This window comes from Stenella coeruleoalba (assembly GCF_951394435.1).
Source record: "Stenella coeruleoalba genome assembly, chromosome: 18".
Taxonomy (NCBI): domain Eukaryota; kingdom Metazoa; phylum Chordata; class Mammalia; order Artiodactyla; family Delphinidae; genus Stenella; species Stenella coeruleoalba.
The window spans coordinates 20,296,343-20,314,125 of record NC_137164.1 but is presented as its reverse complement, the minus strand read 5'-3'; the positions used below and the strand labels follow the sequence as shown (position 1 = coordinate 20,314,125).

At 44.3% G+C, this 17,783-nt stretch overlaps 1 protein-coding gene across 1 annotated transcript in view; it reads right to left on the bottom strand.

Moving 5' to 3' along the window:
* Positions 1–3,286, bottom strand: part of RUBCNL (rubicon like autophagy enhancer) — a 40,131-nt gene extending 36,845 nt beyond the window's left edge. Inside the window, exon 1 of the mRNA XM_079902817.1 lies at positions 3,163–3,286. The gene's annotated coding sequence lies outside the window, so the exon portion shown is untranslated. The remainder of the gene's footprint in view (positions 1–3,162) is intronic.
* Positions 3,287–17,783: the final 14,497 nt, after the last annotated feature.

The window sequence follows — 17,783 nt, the reverse complement described above, 5'->3', positions numbered from 1 at the left end:
TGGGATGGGGAGGGTGGGAGGGAGGGAGACGCAACAGGGAAGACATATGGGAACATATGTTTATGTATGACTGATTCACTTTGTTATAAAGCAGAAACTAACACACCATTGTAAAGCAATTATACCCCAATAAAGATGTTAAAAAAAAAAAAAAAGAAACAAACACAAGAGTAGCAATCAAATGTAATTGTTATGCCAATCTGAGAAAAATTCTCCACTACTAGCTGTGTGACCTTGGGCAAGGCACTCAACATCTCTGTGCTTCAGTTTCTTTACAGACTTTTGTGAGAACTAAATGGATTGTAACATGCATATCAGAGTCTGGCACACAATAGTCTATAAAAGTTAGCTTTATTATCACCCTTTGTGTTATTTTATAAAGTATTAGACAATCTAGTTTTTTTATAAACTTATTTATTTATTCATTTATTTAATTTTTGGCTGCATTGGGTCTTCGCTGCTGCATGCGGGCTTTCTCTAGTTGCGGTGAGCAGGGGCTACTCTTTGTTGCGGGGCGCAGGCTCCTCATTACGGTGGCTTCTCTTGTTGCGGAGCACAGGCTCTAGGCGTGCGGGCTTCAGTAGTTGTGGCACATGGGCTTCAGTAGTTGTGGCTCGCGGGCTCTAGAGCGCAGGCTCAGTAGTTGTGGCGCACGGGCTTAGTTGCTCCGCGGCATGTGGGATCCTCCCGGACCAGGGCTCAAACCCGTGTCCCCTGCATTGGCAGGCGGATTCTTAACCACTGCGCCACCAGGGAAGCCCCTAGACAATCTAGTTTTATTTCCCAATCTCTTAAATGAGTCATCTTTCAACTCCTTTTAGTTAAAATGGAAAAGCCAGTCAGAGGTCTTGTTTGGTATCATGAAAAGATACAATATGACATACAGGCTCTAGCATTGCTCACTTTTATAGCCTCTGGAAGGGCTGGACACGCTTATCTCAAATGGACTGCTTAAATTTTAACAATAACACAACCAACCATGCGAATCTCTCCTTTCAGTGTTAGATATATGAATCTAAATTTGGTAATAAGAGAAACTCTTCTAACTTGTCCTTGCTAACATGTGCTATGATTTGTGTGGGAAACATTTCCGGAGCTCTTTACCTAGCTTCCTCTAAAAGCATTCGAATTAAAATGCTTATTCTTGGATGTCTATCCTTGGCTCTGACAGAATTTTCCCCGCGTCAGAAAACAAGAACTCCAACTTCAGAAAGCCAACAATGTTTTCGGAGCTAAACCTGTTCTCCTGAAGAACACGTGCGATCAAATCTAACCCCCCCAGCCGCTGCAACAAAGGCTTTCAACTTTTGTGCACTCTCCGAGCACCTCCCCCGCTTTGTACCCGCCCTAAAGAAGCTGATGAACAAGGCAGAGTTCCTGTCCCCTGATGTCACACTGTGCTGGGCAGTTTCACGACGGCTGTGCCGTGAAGAGGAACTGCAACAAGAGATTGAGAAACAGACGCATCTCGCCCCTCTGACAGGTAACCAGGAAAAGGCCCGCACTGCCGCGAAGTTCCTGCCTTAACTCGGCTATGAGCAAGGTTCCGTCGGTGTCCAGGAAAAAGGTGTGGGCAGCAATGCTTAATTTGTACAAACCACACTTTATACTTTTCAAAATACCACCCTCCTTCCAATTCTCTTCCAAACCACCCAGTGAGGTGGGGCAGGAACCATCCCCACGCTTCTCACACTGAAGTTCAAAGAGGTTTCCTGACTTGCTGAGACCTCTGCTATTCGGCCTCAGGACAGGGTCTAAGAAACCCAAGTCTGCCGACCCTCAGTCCTTTGCTCTTTGCCTGCACATCTTCAATTTAAAGATCCTTCCAAATTGCACTGGCATAACACAGGGCAGCTCTTGAATATCCCCTTTCCTTTGAGTCTTCGTTCCCATTAAGGCTAAAGGACCCCTCTTCTGAAGGTGTTCCACCTTCTCCAAGCCGACAGCATCAATTTCGCAGGAGGTCGGTAGCAAACCTCCCGCGCGGCCACGGGCAGGCGGGGTGAGGGTGAAACGCAGCATGCGCTATCCCCGCTGCAATCTCAGCAGGTGGATGTCACACCTGGCGCCCGGACGAAACCTTGCGCGGCGCTTTCGCACTCTAACGTAGTTCAGTTAAGCAGCCCAAAGTTGCTTGCCACCAGGTTTGGGCGTGTTAGGCGGGTGCTGCTCCGCAGACCTTCGCCTGCTGTGTGGGCGCTTTTTGTGGAACCGGGAAAAGCCACCGAGTCCGGAGCCCAGCGTCCGGGACCACGCAGGGCGCAGGGTTCGCGCTTACTGAGAGTCGCCCTGCGCAAAAGTGCCTGGTGATCCGACTCCTGCGCCCCTCAGACCCAAGCCGAGCACAGGGTCGTCCCCACCCCCACCCCCTGCAAGGCAACTCCACAAAAATCCGCCACCCTTACCCAGATGCCCCCTCCTACCTTCTCCCGGGGGCGGGGCGGGGAGGGCGGGACTCGGCACTGCCCTGACCTACCTTGGGGTCCCCCGAGTCTCCGCTCTGTGCTCGCCTATCTGGCGTCCCTCCCCCTCTCCCCGCACCTCCCGCAGCTCTCGCGTCCCCGGCCCCGCCTGGCTCAACCAAGCGGCGGAAAACCATGTGGGCGCCGCGCGGCGTCTCGTCTCTGGCGCGGCTCCGAGCCGCGTTGCGCGGTCACTGCGCCCCCAAGCGGCCGAAAGAGGGAACGAGGAGGGGGAAGCGGCGCCCTGACGCCGCCACCCCCTCTCCCCGCGCCAACCAAAAAATCCGGGGCTCCGGCAGCAATCCGAGAAGCTCCCCAGGGAAGCGAAGCGCCACTCCCCGGCCTGCTGCTCGCGGGGAGACGCCAAAGAGGCGAGCTGGAAGCCACTCGGGCCCCCTGCGCTCCCCCCGACACCGGGCCCTGGGTGATGCGGGCTGGGGACCGCCGGAGCAGCTGTGCTCCCTTCTCCCTCGGTTCCCTCCGGAAATCCCACCCTACCCCTCGCTGGGGGCCCAGATGGAACCGCGCTTTCCGGGGTCGAAACGAGATAATCACACACCTGGCGGACTTAGATGTCCAACCCCAAAGCTCAAAGCATTCGTCTTCAGCGTCAGTGCTATTGCCTGAAATGATCTTCCTTAGTAATTTGGATTCAAGTCTGCACTGCAATCAATGGGCCCAGCGGGGACCTGCAACTTACCCGGAGCGCGAGCCGCGTCTTTCTGACCTCAGTGGGCTGCTCCCCGCGGAACCCCACTCCGAGGACGCCACCGCCAGCATCCGTTCAACCTAATCGTCCTTGTCCGCCCGCAGCAAGGGTTTGGAAACCCATCACAGCTGTGCCGCGCAGAGCACGCAGATCGCAGTGGAGGAAGGCGAGAAGCAGCCAACCAATACAGAAAGTTTTCACAAATAGAAACATAAGCCCTGACAGTACGGCTGAGTGCACGGCGTCCCTCGGCCCCTAGGGAGCTTCAGCGCGCTCCAGCAGCGCCCTAACGTCTCTAGGGGAAAGAATCTCCCAGTTACCTGCTCCGGTAACAACACGCAGGTGAGCCAGTCCTGGCCCTTCTGCTCGGTAAAACCAAACCCGCACCGCAATCCTTTTGGTTCCCTGGCTTTGTCCTTTGTCACTTCCAGGAACATGGAAGTGACATTGTGGAACCATGTCAGAGGTATTTTTGGCTTTATTTGCCGGGGGTCTCTCTGAAACATCCCCCTCCTTGGCGCAGCCTGGCGTGGAGTCAGTTAAGGGGCGGCGCCGCGTAGACGCTGCTTCTTCAGATGAAGACCTAAGCGAGAATCGAGCTCACAAGCCAGGTGAACGGTAGCTGTCAATCACCCGCTTCCATTGAGGGCAGCCGGTGTGGAGCCTAGATTGGCTTAGACCTGAAAGAGCTCTGGATATTTGGGGTTCTGTCTCAGGAATTCACGTCAGCTGAAGGCCAACTGGGAAGGGCTTACACTAAACTAGATCAAGAAAGGAAAGGGCATGGGATGTGTGCTAACGTTTGCCGAGTCTCTGCTATGTGCCAGGTACTTTTCCTGATTATTTTCAACATCCCCGAGAATAACAAATCATTTATTCCCATTTCACAGAGGAGGGATCTTTGGCTTAGAGAGGTTAAGTCACTTGCCCAAGGTCACACAGCCAGGAAGTAGCATAGTCAGGCTTTGAAAGCAGATGTATCTAACACAAAACCCCATGTCCAATTGCCACTAGCAAGACACAGAGGAAGAATGAAATGACACAGAAGGGGCCAAGCCAGAGCCTTTTTAAGGAATATTTAAAGGAGGAATCAGGAGGAAGCTGAGAGAAAGAATCTTAAAACAAGGGCAAATGTCATGCAAAGTAAATCAGAGAGTCTACTAGTCAAAATCAAACAAACAAATGAAAAACAACAAGAAGAAAAACTGAGTAGGTGCTAGACTGCCCAGAGTGTCAGGCAAGAAAAGTATTCTTGTAGAGAGACTAGGAGATTTTGCACCAAGACGATAAGGTTTGGTCAGTTCCCTCTGAAGCCACTTTGAAATCATCTTTACTAACAGGTAAAGAGGCAAATGGCCCGGCCTATGCACTGTTGTGTGGGGCATTCTATAAATTTGAATGTACACATTCCACATCTAATCACAGATAAAGGAAGCCCATGTTCTGGAGGAGTATCTCTAGAATTAAGAAAATTCGAGGGCAGATTTTTCAAATTAGGAATACTCACTGGAAATCTGCCCCGGCCCCTCAGGGATCTGGAAGTAGAATTTTCCAGTTGCTAAATGCTGAGAGATAGGCTTTCCAAGACTGCCTTATTGATTGGTCAGTCCTGAAAAAGTCACAGATAATTACAAACTAAGAACCATGCAGGAGAAGCAGAGGCAAGTTTTATTTTTCATGGGGAAGGTCATCTGCCAGGTCATAGTGCCCTCCAGGCCCCAGGTCTCAAGGGCAGTGAGAGCAAGTACCAGGAACAACTTAGCGCTTCAGCCAGCAGAGCGGCCCCCCCGGCACCCGTTGGTCACACACAAAGCTCCTTTGTGACCGGGACAGCCTTGTAGGAGACTAGAAGCCTGGCAGCTGCCCGTCCAAACCCAGCCGGGCTGCACAAGAAGTTATTTGTGCCAGGAGCAGAGATGCGACCCTGCTTTTGAGCTCAGCTGACAGAGCCAGCAAAGGGGAAATCAGCTTCTGTACAGAGCAGGGAGGAACTGAGCTGAAACGAGCAGCAGGAGGAGCTTCAGGAAGGCGCCTAATGGTATGGTCACCATGCAGACGTGCAGGGATGAAGGGGCCATCCTGTGTGGGAGGGAAGCCAGGACACGCGCCAGGGGATGTGAGAGATACCCACATTTTTTTAACCCACAAAACCCCAAATCTGTATGATTCCATTTACATGAGGAAGCTAGAATAGGCAAATTCATGGAGACAGGAAATAGAATAGAGGGTACCAGGTCCTGGAGGAGGGAAAATGGGGAGTTGTTTCATGTGTACAGAGTATCTGTTTAGGATGCTGAGAAAGTTCTGGATATGGATAGCAGTGACGGTTGCACATTACTGCAAAAGTACTAAATGCCACTGAATTATATTCTTAAAAAATGTTTAAAATAGTGTCATGTATATTTACCATAATGAAATATATATGTATTTTATTATAATAAATACATATGTACGTATTGAAAATCTACTATCACGATGTGATACTTCTTTGGAGTAAAAGCCCAAGTGAAAGCACGATGCTAAGAGAGGGGCCCCGACCCCTGGGGATTAGTTTCTTAAATTTTAATAAATCTTGCTCTCTTTTGCTTTCCTTTAGGGGTGTCAGAGACCAGCTTTGGGGAAGGAAGAAGAGTCCCGCCATTTTACTATTTGCTTCTGCTGTGATAGGTAGCCTGGGGTTGGTTAGTGACAGAGACACCACGCCCTGAAAGAGCCTCTTTACCTGTAAGAGACAGAGGCAGTTAAAACAAAAGGATTGTGGCCCCAGGTGAAAATACTCTTTGCTTCAAGGAATACCAGGCACAGACAGTCCCACAGCTTCAGGCAAACCCCGATGCCCAGGGTCAGCCTGTTCCACGGAGATGTCAGGATGAGGGGCCTGTGCCCTTGGCCTGACAGATAATGAGTAAATATTGTCCTCTATTCCTCCTCCTCTCTCTCTTTATCACACAATTCCTGCTTTTCCTTTCTGAAGATGCTCTCAGCTGGACGAGTAGAACCGGAAGCTGCACCTGTTCTCTGGTCCCTTTTTGTGATGAAAAATGTGGTCTGCACAAAAATCTGAGGTCTCGCATGAGTGCAATGGTAAACGGTTATCTGTGTTAGAACTAAAAATATTAAGTTGTTTGTATTCTGTCTTGCCCACTAGATTGTGGACCCAGAGGACCTTACTTATTTCTGAATTCCTTCCCCCACGATGCCTCCTCCCCAGGACCCAATCCTGTGCTTCATATGTTTTAGGTGTTTCATTAAAATTCCAACTGTTCATGTGGCTTATGGGGTGTGATTTGAATGCCATCCTACAAAAGAGGAAGACATTCAGCTAAGATTATCCCATGTTTGGGGACAGTTAGTGTGTCCGAAGTTCAGTGTCTTAGTCAACAATTAAAGTGTTCTTTACTGTGGTCTCAACCCAATTTTCAGTCTCTTCTTTCACCCCTGCCTCAATTACTCTGAGATCCACAATGGCCCACCAACTGCTCTGGGAGAATTCTTCATATTTTCCTACCTTTTGTAACTCAAGCCATTAACCACGTCTTATATTTTTCACACCTGCTTCCCAGAGCTGACCCTTCAGTGTTTCATGCCTGACATTTCATTAGTTTCTGTGGGAGCCTTCTTTTCCACATGGACGGTTGAATAAGGAAAGGCCAAAACACCTAAATAAAATCCTGTATGGCTGGTGTTGAATTTTTCTCCAAAATTCTGTTACCATAACAAAGTTACCTTATTTTTCTAAATTTTTTTCTAAATTAAATTAAGTTTAACTTGGTATCTCTACCTGAATAAGTGGCAAGAAAAATCTGTCGTGTGTTAGAGAGCCTTGCTGCCTCCCTAGATTTTCTCAAGAGCCCAGATGCTTACGTAACGTCCGAGGAAAGATTTCTGGTTTTTGTTCCATCATGGTCACTGCATGATTCTCATTGTTGAAGTCTATTAATTTGGGAAGTTCCATCACTCTGTGCCACACGTGGGTGCAAGGATCCTTCACCAAGCTCTTAGGGGTGCATTTACCCAGCATCCAAACGTCCCTTCAGAGAGTCTGACCCTCTCTCACAGGTCCTCTCTGTCCTTCCCATCAAAAATAAAAAAATAAAAGTCAAAAGTAAATAAAAAGAATCTCTTTTCCTTAGCTCCTACTTGAAGAAGCTACTTCCCACTCAGGCAACTCCTGCCTTTTTGCTTATCGTATGACAAAACCACAATTACGCCAAATACAAAAATCTCTTATCTCTGACCCAGGGGACTCAAAGCCCTGCTGGCCCTTTCCAGGGAGGTAAGAGAAAAGTGGTCTCATTCATTCAGATTTTTGTGCAAAGCAGTAAGAACAGAACAACTGAGTTTCTTGAGAAATTATTTTGCCACATGAAATTTAAAAATTAAAAACATTTAACGTGCCAGTACAATGAATACCAATGGATGAACGGAAGTTACGTCTCTATAACATAGATGGATCCAACCAACAGCTTCTCTCTCACTGATTCATTTCAGCAGCCATTAAAATCATTCAGCTTTATTTGATGTTCTGATTTCATGCTCTCCAAGCTATCTTCTATTTAAAAATTGATTTTCTGTGTCAATTTGCCTACAGGGAAATGAGATGCTGACCAGCCAATATGGGCATTCCCACCTACTCCATCTCCCCAGAGTTACATTTCTCACAGTAAATAGTAATAAATTATCGTTCTTGCTTATATATAAATCTCCAGTGAGTTTCATCAGATCCTGTGATAGGGAGAACAGTGGCCCCCCAAAGATGTCCACATCCTAATGCCCAGAACCTGTAGTTATGTTATGTTGCATAGCGAGGGGCAATTTAGGTTGCAGATAGAAATACGGCTGCTGGGGCTTCCCTGGTGGCGCAGTGGTTGAGAGTCTGCCTGCCGATGCAGGGGACACGAGTTTGTGCCCCGGTCCGGGAAGATCCCACATGCCGCTGAGCCTGCGTGTCAGGAGCCTGTGCTCCGCAATGGGAGAGGCCACAACAGTGAGAGGCCCGCATACCGCAAAAAAAAAAAAAAAAAAAAAGAGAAATAAGGCTGCTGATCAGCTGACTTGGATCATTCCCCATGGGCCCATTGTAATCACGAGCGTCCTTATAAGTAAAAAAGGGAGGCAGGAGAGTCAAAGTGATGCAAGCGACAAAGATTCAACCAGCCATCGCAGGCTTTGAAGATGAAAGGAGGCCATGAGCCAAAGAGAGCCTGTCTAGGAGAGACAGGAAATGAATTCTTCCCTGGGGCCTCCAGAAGGAATGTAGCCCAGCTGACACCTTGATTTTAACCCCGTGAGACCCATTTTAGACTTCTGACCCCCAAAACTGTGCAATAACAAGTTTGTATTGTTTTAAGCCACTCAATTCTTAATATTGTGAATCAGCAATAGGAGACTGCTACAGCTCTACGATAGGGAATTGTTACTGCTATAGTACAGACTGCAAGAGACTGAGTGATTTATTTATTTATTTTTAAATTTATTTATTTATTTAGGGCGGTGTTGGGTCTTCGTTTCTGTGCGAGGGCTTTCTCTAGTTGTGGCGAGCAGGGGCCCCTCTTCATCGCGGTGCGCGGGCCTCTCACTATCGCGGCCTCTCTTGTTGCAGAGCACAGGCTCCAGACGCGCAGGCTCAGTAGTTGTGGCACACGGGCCTAGTTGCTCCGCGGCATGTGGGATCTTCCCAGACCAGGGCTCGAACCCGTGTCCCCTCCATTGGCAGGCAGATTCTCAACCACTGCGCCACCAGGGAAGCCCGAGACTAAGTGATTTTGATTGCACTGATGAAATGCAGTTCCTGGAGCTGCAGTCTCGTATCCGTGCCAAATGGGTTCCTGCACGCCCCTGAAAATATCTCAATTTTTTTCCCTCTCTCTGATCAACAAAGTGCTCTGAACATAATATAGGCCCTTAAAAATATTTGTTGAATCAATGAGTTTTTGGCAAAATATAGAGACGGTGAGCCATAACTGGTGTGTTATCGATAGTCTGAAAAATTTAAGGCTTAACCATCTCTCTCTCTAACTAGTTGTGAGTGAATGCCTCTATTATCAGGAAATTGGTAGTTTAATTATACGGACTTGAAGTAACAGAGAATTTGGGATGAGAATACCCAGCTCTCTTTTCCACTTACAGGGAAAATGTGAATTCAATTTAAAAATCAAAGCTTAGTCTTAGCCTCGGGTAGAAACTTCCCTCCTGCAAGAGGAAGCTTCATTTCTATTCTGAGGCATGTGGAAGCTCTTCAGGCTGGCTGGTGAAAGAGCTTGTGACATTCTTGTCAACACAGCTGACACCCGTATCATGTCCAACGCTAAACACTAGGCCTATTGGAAGAAGAAAAGGCAAGTACAGCATGTCAATGAGTCATGACAAACTTTGGGGAGCTAAGAAGAGCTCCGGAGCATCCTGTTGTCATCCTCTGGTATTGGAGCTGCTGCCAGAGAGTCAAACCAAGGGTAAATAAAAAGGTCCCTTGGAAAATGCCATCCGTTGAAAGTTGCTGACTCAAGAACCCTTCTGGGAAGAGAAGTGCTTCTCACATTGAGCTGTGTGCAGAGCTGATACCCTGACTTGGCCACGGCCACGCTCGCCAGGCTCCTACGGGCCAGGAGAGCTGTTTTGTGTGTTCATTGCTCCTAAGTGGTACTATATTCCTTTGGCTTTAGAACACTCCTATTTCAGTTTGCAGAAATATATGCAGCACACAGAGCGAAAAGAAAGCCTGGCTGCTTCTCACAGCTGCTGTAAGTTGAGTCTGGGGAGAATATAAGAGGGAAGAGGAGGGAGAGGCGCCCGGAGACTGAGTCTCATGCCTCATTAAGGAGCTGGACCCTTATCCCCATGGCAGTCAGAGCTACTCAAGGGTTCTGAATGGTGGGACTGATGTTTGCCTTTTCCTTCCTTGGTGATCTAATATGTCTTAAGTTCTCAGACTTTAATGTGCTTAGGAATTACCTTGAATCTTCATAAAATGCAGATTCGGATCCAGTAGCTCTCAGGTGGGGCCCCAGATGCTGCAACAAGCTCGTGGGTGATGCCAGAGCTGCTGAGCCATGGACCACGCTTTCGGTAGCAAAGGCCTAAACAGAATATCTTGTCTGCATCCACCATTGATTTTTTTCAGAGCCTGCAGGAAAGCGAAGGAGCAGCTGGAGGGCACACACAAAGCTCTTTTCCACCCTCAAAATGCCTGTGTGTTTTCCTGGGGTGACCTAATAGCCCGGGCAGAGAACATTGTGGAAATGTCCTTGGTCATTCGTTCTGAGGGCTTCACTTGTTCTGGACCATTGCTCAGACTCTCTGCACTTTTAGCGCAGGGCTCTCTGTCTCTTCTTGCCGTCTGTGTGCTTAGTTACCAAATAGGCATTGAAATTCCTTTTTCCTGATGTCTTTAGCAGGAAAGGTTTCTCAAATTCTTGAGGATGACACCAAGCCAAGAACATCACATTCTTCAAAAATGACCACCGTGCTGTGGTTTGGATAATCAAGGGATGTGAAGTAAGGTTGCAGATAAATAAATTAGGTTCCTTTAAATTGACATCACCGAGAGAAACACAGGACGCTTAGAGCCTTTGCTTGGTCAATATAGTATGTATACACACCATTGCACACTATAAATGAAATGATAAATGTAAAGTATTTCAACACAGTGTCTATCTAGCACAAAGGAAGCATCCAATATATGGTAGCTATTATTATTAGTTTTACAAAATAACATACTAGTTTATTCAATGTTTTGCAACAATAGATTAACACCACCTTTTGGAAACAAATCACATCCAGTCTTATCGAATTTGTTTCCTCCACTGTAAAATAAGCATAATAACACTTGCATCTTCAGGTTCATATCACTTTGTGGGTTCAAATTCTGGCTCTGCTACTTTTAGCTCTGTGACCTTGGACAAGAAACTTAGTGTCTCTGTGCCTCAGTTTCCTCATATGTGAAATGGGGCTAATAAGAATAGGTATCTCATAGAGTTGTTTTAAGAATTCAGTGAATGAATAGATGTGAAATGCTATAGCAGAGGCTGAAACAAAGTCAGGCTCTGTAAAGGTTGACCATCATTATTATTATTAGGGGAGGATTAGCTATGATAACGCCTGTGAAAATGAGTTGTCACATTGCACAAATGCAGGAGAAGCTTCAGGTGTGTATGTGTGGGTGTGTGCACTGTTATCCTCGCCACAGCAATGAATAGTGCTTAAAGGTGTGGGCTCTGTAGCTATATCGTTCAGAATCAAATTCTGAATCCACATGTACCAGCTGTGTTTATTGGCAAATTACTCAACCTCTCTTTTCCTAAATATCCTCACTCATCTCAAAAGTGAGAAGAAGAAGAAGAATAGTAATAATACCTCCTTTATTGTATAGTGTTGTGGCATACATGCTCTTATTTGTGATGGATCCAACGTCCCTGAGGCCTTAACGTACCAACACGATTAACTCTCCCAGTTTTACAGCACAGTCTGACCTTGTGTGTCCATTTTGGCGAGTAAAGCGGATGGTGAGAGGCTGAATATTAAGTCCCAGCCTTGGATTTAGCTTCTTCTGCCTTATAACATGCAAACACTTAATACTAATCTGGATTTTTCCCACCCTGGCTAATCATTACTTCTCAAAAATGCTGATCAAATCTGAAATAATCTTCAGATCTGTCATTCATTTAAGACGTACTGCTTTCCAGCGTGGCTAGCTTTCTCAAGCCACTCTCCCGCTGAATTACATTCATTGCTGTGGTGGGTATTCAGTTTTGCTAAATTAATCTTTTAAGAGTGAGTAGTGACCATAAGAGTTGGAGTATTTTTCTTCTCTGAGTGGGCAATGGAGCTTGTTTATTTTTTTTATTAATTTTTATTGGTGCGTGGTTGCTTTATAATGTTGTGTTGGCCTCCACTGCACAACAAGGTGAAACATACTCACACAGATATCCCCTCCCTTTTGGACTTCCCACCCATTTAGGTTGCCACAGTGCGTTAGGTAGAGTTCCCTGTTATGGTAGCTATTATTATCAAAATATATACTTGATAGACAGGTCGTGACAGTTAAGTAAAGTAACACGTGAAAAGCGCTTAGAACAGCACAAGGTAGATGTCGATCACACTATAGCAATCATGAGATGATGATGATGGTGATGATGAGGAAGATAACGAGAAGGAAGAGGATATGATGATGATGGGCTTCTGGCCCCTCTTCTGTCAGTAGAATTACCTCCCTAGGATGAGATTTTGGGAGGATTAAGGAAGTAAGGTAATTTGCTTAAACACATTTCAACAGCCAACAATAATCACAACGCGACCGAAACCCTTTCTTGGCATTTCTTGAGCATCATCAAAGGTGACCCAACTCATAACTCTCCACCCCCACTTCATTGCCTTCCTTTTCCCCCTCCGCTCCGATCCATTTACACCCAGAATCTACTCCCAAGCACCCCTCTCTCTCTCCAAAGGCCACTTTTTGCGTCAAGTTACTCAACTCACTGTGGCTTCCTCCGTTTGACACAGAGCGCATCGTACAGTGAGGGCTCGGCAAACAATTGCAAAATTGAATGGAGTTTTATCAGAATACAGAGTCCTTACTCCAAAAGTACTAGAGTAAATGGCTACTTCTTACCAAAAAATAAAAAATAAACCCTTCAACTTCAGTCACCGCTCTCACCCATCCAAGACAGAAAAGAGCACGAGGAACAGGACGTGGGTGCCTCCTTGACAAAATGACACATCAGTCCTTCCCCATCCTATCATCCTTCTGGATTAGTTCAATAAGACAGTGACCAGGGAGTGACCTCAATGAAAGTCAGCATGCTGTGTGCTCTCCGGCTCTGGAGTTCTCCTAACTCCTTAGGACGGAATGAGATGTTCTTCCCCAAAAGTGCACGACCTAGTTTTCACCAAGGGGAATTGAATCCCACCGTGCAAATTAACCTCTCCTCTTCACCTCTATCAACCCAGATACACATATACACCTACTCTCGCTATTCTGGTGAGAGAAGTCTCCTGTCACTGCTTCCGCGGATCGCATTACAACAGCAGAATCCTCAGAGGCATTTGTCTCTAAGGCAAATATAGTAGGCTATTAGATAACACTTCTGGAAAAAAAAAGAAGAAAAAAGCTTATTCTGAAGTTCAAGAGAGGTTTACAATCCCTTTAAATATGATGGTAACAAAAATCAAGTTACAGTCTGATATACGACATTTTCTGATTTGTAATCATAGAATTCATAAAGTTATAAAAATTGAGCTAAACTTGCTTAAACACATACTAATTTGCTTTTATTGTAAGGAAAACAATAGAATTTAATCGCACTTGTCTGGAATATCCATGAAACAAGGCTACCTTGCCCGTGTGGGTTTCGTTGAGGTGTCAATGGGCATAATTCTAAAAGCAGCTCAAATTCCCTAAATCAGCTCATATGCTTGTGACTCTGTCTTTTTCTTTCTTATAAAATTTAAATGGCTTCAAATTTACTTCAACACATTTCAACAACCAGCAAAAGTTGTAATGCAACGAAAACCCTTTCTTTGCATTTCTTGAGGGTCATCAAAGGTGATCCGCCCCCTTCATTGCTTTCCTTCACCACCCGCAATTCATTTACACACAGAATCTACTCCCAAGCGGCCCGCTCTCTCTCCAAAGGTCACCTAAACTCTCTCTCAACACACAAGCCAAACAACTTTTGACTTCTCTCTTTTATATTATATAAACCTTTTTAGACACTTTCCAAACAAGCAAGACTCTTTGTATAAGTGACAAAGTGGGAGAAACTAAACAGGCAAATACAGGATTTGTTTTACAGGGTGCATATGGTGAGGAAAGACCAGAATACTTACATGCTGATAATTTTTTGGTCCATCAGATATTATTGTATTCAATATACGTTTTCACCTCCCAGGAACTTTTCTTAAAATTTTATGTGGCTTTATAATTTAGTTACTATATTAAACTGTGTTAAACTTAGGTCTTCTTTTCCTTCCAACCTCAGAAAAACAGTATAACTCACTAGTGAACGCTAAAGGCTTTCATTGACTAATTGATCAAGGGAACAAAAGAGAAAGTCCAAATACAGACTCAGAGATCTATGGTCACTTGATTGACAGCAAAGGTGCCACTGCAGTTCAGTGGGGCAAGTACGGTCCTTTCAGATAAATATAAATGGTGCCTGGGCAATTTGATTGCATGTGGAATAAAACTGAACGTTGACCTCCACCTCACACAATACACAAAAAATTAGCTTGAGGTGGATCACAGACCTTCATGGGAAAGGTAGAACAATAAGCCTTCTTTTAAAAAACACATGAACAAAGATTACATAATCAGGACACAAGAAGCACTAATCATAAAAGATATGATTGGCATTTGAAATAATATATTCAGTAATACCTACAATTTAGCTGTCTTTTATATTAGCTATCGTTTGTATTTATTAGAGATTCACAATGTATTGTGAACGACTACTCAGATGGACCCAGATGCTCACACACACAAAACCTTACGTTTCACATTGATTTTGTGGCTGCGTTACAGTTGCAAAATACCAGACCCTTTCCCAACTCATGATTTACAAGAGAGAACAAATAAGAGGAATTGGTCGTGCTTTTGGAATCCCCTTAAAAAGACCACAGGATAGGAAGAAAACAGGCTCTCAGTGCATAGAGCTCTTGATGAAAGCGTCAGCGTAACTTGAGTCATGGGACCCTCCCAGCTGCTGGAGTGATGATCTTGTTTTTCTCAAACTTTTTTAGCAGGTGATTCACCATCAGACGTAAGGATGAACTTATTGACCTTAAAGGTTGGTAGTTCTGGGGACGTCTTTAAATAAAATGCAAGACCATCATCTGTGCAATGGTACTTTGGATTCCTCTATCAGAAAATGAGGATAATAAGGTAGAGAATTTCGGAAAGCCCTGTGACTTTTTCTTTTTTGGCCATACCACACGGCATATGGAACTTCCCCACCAGGGATCAAACCTGCGCCCCCTGCAGTGTAATCGTGGAGTCTTAACCACTGGACCACCAGGGAAGTCCGATTCTTTATTACTTTAACTGCTTTTTTCCAAGCTAAAAATTTATGTCACACATATGGTTCATTGACTTCAGTTACCATCTTATCCATTTTATTTTCTTCCATAAATCCTTATCTTCCTCTTATGGTTTTTGGTTCCTGACTCAAATCTTTTTGAAGATAACAATGAGAACAAGCTGAAACAGGATTGGTATAGAAACCCAGTCTCTCTTCCTCGGCCAGCAGCCTTCCCCTCAGTTCAGTTTCTGAAATGCTAAGCTGGGTGTTTAGTGCTGGAGCTCAGAGACAGACATCTACATGTTCCCATCCTCTTTGCCACTTACCAGCTGCATGCCTCGAGCAAGATACTTCTCTCTGAGCCTTACTTCCCTTCTTTGCAAAATGAACATAATACTAATACCATCTAGCACGTAGCATTAGACATCCAGACCGTAGCACAGGGTCCAGCAAGGGGGAGTTAACTATTCGTATGATGATCATACCTCTTTTGTGCACCAGAGCTATGTTTCTATTTTTGCCCTACACTCATACTCCTTAAGATTCAACTCCCCAAATGCTTCATGTTTAATCAGGCTCTCCTTAACGCCTAGAATCTATACTTCCCAGTGTCCCAAACAATAGTGTATATCACATTATTACGGAAACTAAAGAAAAATGGGCAGCCTTCATAGACTGAGATGCAAGTTTGAAGACATGGGATCCTCTTTATCCCAGCCTTTCACTGATTATCGAGAATGGAAAAGTAACTTGCCCAAATTTGTCTATCTGGTATTGGAATGTATTTCTCAGAGATAGGCTTAGGACTAATGGGGACTAAATTTTTTATGTCAAGGACAGAGCAATAAATAGTAAAAATGATGTATGTTTATTTGACATTGGGCATGACATTTAAGGTCTCTAAGCCTCCACTTGCTTATTTGTAAACCGTACTTCATGAGAAGAGTATCTACTTCAACAGGGTGATTATGAAGATTAAAATAGATATATGAATATTTAGTATAGCCTATCATATAATAAACATTCAAAACATTATTGATTCCTAATGATGATAATTGCATTATAACTTAATTTCCCCATCTGTAAAAGAGGATAATAATACCTATTACATAGGTTTTTATGAATATTAGATGAGATAATATTTTAAAATATGCATGGTACAGTTTCTGATACACTGTAAGAACTTAATAAATGTTAGCTTTTTAAAATAAATTTTTGTTAGTTGTTTGCTTCACTAGCCATGTAGACACACACACACACACACACACACACACACATGCACATTTCCCCTGGTCAGCACTGATACTGTTGAGCAAGGAGGAAAAATCTGCACGTTGTTTCATGAACCTGTGTAATGCTTGAGGTCTTTGGAAAGGCTCAGGTCCAGTCATAGCGATTTGTTATTGGATAGATAAAAATGAGTATTCCTCTTAACATATGCTTTTCCTTGAATAAAATTATACTTGGGGGTTTTGTAATAACCTATAAGGGAAAAGAATCTGAAAAAGAATATATATATATGTATAAAACTGAATCACTTTGCTGTGCACCTGAAACTAACACAACGTTGTAAATCAACTATACTTCAATACAAATTAATTAATTAATTCCTGGAACCAACAAAAATATTATACTTGGTGGGGGAAGGGCCGTTTCTCCTTTTTTTTTTTTTTTTACATTTTTGCAATTGTTTCTTTCACTTTATGGTTTCTCTTTTTTTTATTATGTTTATTTATTTATTTATTTTCTTATTAGTCATCCATTTTATACACATCAGTGTATACATGTCAATCCCAATCTCCCAATTCGTCACACCACCACCCCCAACCCCCAGCCACTTTCCCCCCTTGGTGTCCGTACGTTTGTTCTCTACATCTGTGTCTCAACTTCTGCCCTGCAAACTGCTTCATCTGTACCAGTTTTCTAGGTTCCACATATATGCGTTAATATACGATATTTGTCTTTCTCTTTCTGACTTACTTCATTCTGTATGATAGTCTCTAGATCCCTCCATGTCACTACAAATGACCCAATTTCATTCCTTTTCATGACTGAGTAATATCCCATTGTATATATGTACCACATCTTCTTTATCAATTCGTCTGTCAGTGGGCATTTAGGTTGCTTCCATGACTTGGCTATTGTAAACAGTACTGCAACGAACATTGGGGTGCATGTGTCTTTTTGAATTATGGTTTTCTTGGGTATATGCCCAGTAGTGGGATTGCTGGGTCATGTGGTAATTCTATTTTTAGTTTTTTAAGGAAGCTCCATACTGTTCTCCATAGTGGCTGTATCAATTTACATTCCCACCAACAGTGCAAGAGGGTCACCTTTTCTCTACACCCTCTCCAGCTTTTGTTGTTTGTAGATTTTCTGATGATGCCCATTCTAACTGGTGTGAGGTGATACCTCATTGTAGTTTTGATTTGCATTTCTCTAATAATTAGTGATGTTGAGCAGCTTTTCATGTGCTTCTTGGCCATCTGTATGTCTTCTTTGGAGAAATGTCTATTTAGGTCTTCTGCCCATTTTTGGATTGGGGTTTTTTTTTTTTTAATACTGAGCTGCATGAGCTGTTTATATATTTTGGAGATT